The sequence below is a fragment of the Petromyzon marinus genome, unplaced genomic scaffold, assembly GCF_048934315.1.
Source record: "Petromyzon marinus isolate PM22_M1 ecotype Great Lakes invasive population unplaced genomic scaffold, UKy_Petmar_22M1.pri1.0 PM_G_Scaffold_40, whole genome shotgun sequence".
Classification (NCBI taxonomy): Eukaryota; Metazoa; Chordata; class Hyperoartia; order Petromyzontiformes; family Petromyzontidae; genus Petromyzon; species Petromyzon marinus.
In genome coordinates, this window is record NW_027422984.1 from 350,001 (window position 1) to 352,500 (window position 2,500).

Sequence of the window (2,500 nt, forward strand, 5' to 3'; positions counted from 1 at the left end):
ACCGCATGAAACTTCCAGAGGCATTTGCAGCAGGAATGCATGTGCACTCAAAAACTTCTATATGTTTCACGGATAGACCCCGTGAAACGCTAGAAATTGGCGGGGATGTGTCTCTTGTGGCTCACGGGGCTGTTAGGGTGGCACAGAACTCCCTCGGAATGGGAAAAGGGGTCATTTTCGTGTTGCCACATTGCATAGGAACGCCATGAAACTTCCAGAGGCATTTGCAGCAGAAAGGCACGTGCACTCAAAAATTTTAATATTTTTCACGCATAGACCCCGTCAAACGCTAGAAGTTGGCGGGGATGTCTCTCTTGTGGCTCACGGGGCTGTTAGGGTCGCACAGAAATGCCTCGGAATGGGAAAACGGGTCATTTTTGTGTGGCCACATTGCATAGGAACGGCATGAAACTTCCAGAGGCATTTGCAGCAGGAATGCATGTGCACTCAAAAACGTCTATATTTTTCACGGATAGACCCCGTGAAACGCTATAAATTGGCGGGGATGTCTCTCTTGTGGCTCACGGGCGCTGTTAGTTAGGGTCGCACAGAAATCCCTCGGAATGGGAAAAGGGGTCATTTTCGTGTTGCCACATTGCGTACGAACGGCATGAAACTTCCAGAGGCATCTGCAGCAGAAATGCATGTGCACTCAAAAACGTCTATATTTTTCACGGATAGACCCCGTGAAACGCTAGAAATTGGCGGGGATGTGTCTCTTGTGGCTCACGGGGCTGTTAGGGTCGCACAGAAATCCCTCGGAATGGGAAAACGGGTCATTTTCGTGTTGCCACAATTGGCATACGAACGGCATGAAACTTCCAGAGGCATTTGCAGCAGAAATGCATGTGCACTCAAAAACGTGAATATTTTTTCACGGATAGACCCCGTCAAACGCTCGAATTTGGCGGGGATGTTTCTCTTGTGGGTCACGGGGCTGTTCGGCTCGCACAGAACTCCCTTGGTCCACCTGATTCGTGCATACAGGCAGCAACTAAAACTCTGTAAACCTGCTGTGAGGACATCTAAACAGTGGACCAGTGAGGCTGTGGAAGATTTGCGGGCGTGCTTAGACTGTACTGACTGGGATATGTTCACGACTGCTACCAATAGTCTGGATGAACTCACAGAGGCTGTGTACATCAGCTTCTGTGAGGACTGCTGTATCCCAACACGTACCAGGGTGAACTTTAACAACAACAAGCCCTGGTTCTCAGCAAAGCTCAAAAGGTTGAGGTTGGAGAAGGAGGAAGCGTTTAGGAGTGGGGATAGAGACAGATTCAAGGAGTCGAAGAACAGGTTTAGCAAAGCGGTGAGAGAGGCTAAACGACTGTACTCAGAGACACTAAAACACCAGTTCTCTACTAACGACGCTGCTTCTGTCTGCCAAAGGGCTCAGGCACATCACCAACTACAAACCCAGAGCGCCCCACACCACTAACGACTCCCGCCTAGCCAACGACCTGAACGAGTTCTACCGTAGATTTGAAAGACAATTGGACTGTCCTGAACCACCCCTTCCCACCCAAGAGGCCCCATCCCCCACCCATACTACAGAAACGACTCTCTCCTTTCAGGAGGGAGAAGTTAATGGGCTTTTCAAGAGGCAGAATCCACGCAAAGCAGCCGGGCCGGACTCTGTCTCTCCAGCCACCCTCAGGCACTGCGCTGACCAGCTGTCTCCGGTGTTCACCAACATCTTTAACACCTCCCTGGAGACATGCCATGTACCAGCCTGTCTCAAGTCCTCCACCATCATCGCTGTGCCCAAAAAGCTAAGGCCAACAGGACTAAATGATTACAGACCGGTCGCCCTTACATCTGTGGTAATGAAGTCTTTTGAGCGCCTGCTCCTGGCACACCTCAAAGCCATCACAGACCCTCTCCTGGACCCCCTTCAGTTTGCCTACAGAGCCAACAGGTCTGTGGACGACGCAGTTAACATGGCCCTCCACTTCACCCTACAGCATGTGGACGCCCCAGCATCCTACGCCAGGATCCTGTTTGTGGACTTCAGCTCTGCCTTCAACACCATCATCCCTGCCCTGCTTCAGGACAAGCTCTTCCAGCTGAACGTGCCCTACTCCACCTGCAGGTGGATCACAGACTTCCTCTCTGACAGGAAGCAGTGCGTTAAGCCGGGAACAGAAGTCTCTGACTCCAGGTCCATCAGCACGGGAACTCCTCAGGGCTGCGTCCTTTGCCCACTGCTCTTCTCCCTGTATACCAACAGCTGCGCCTCCAATCATCTGTCCGTCAAACTCTTGAAGTTTGTCGGACGACACCACCCTCATTGGGCTGATCTCTGGTGGGGATGAGTCTGACTATAGGTGGGAAGCTGACAACCTGGTGACCTGGTGTAGCCAGAACAACTTAGAGCTAAATGCTCTAAGGACAGTTGAGATGGTTGTGGACTTCAGGAAGAATACAGCCCCACTCACCGCCATCACCCTGTTAGACTCCGCAGTCAAAATTGTGGAGTCCTTCCGCTTCCTGGGCA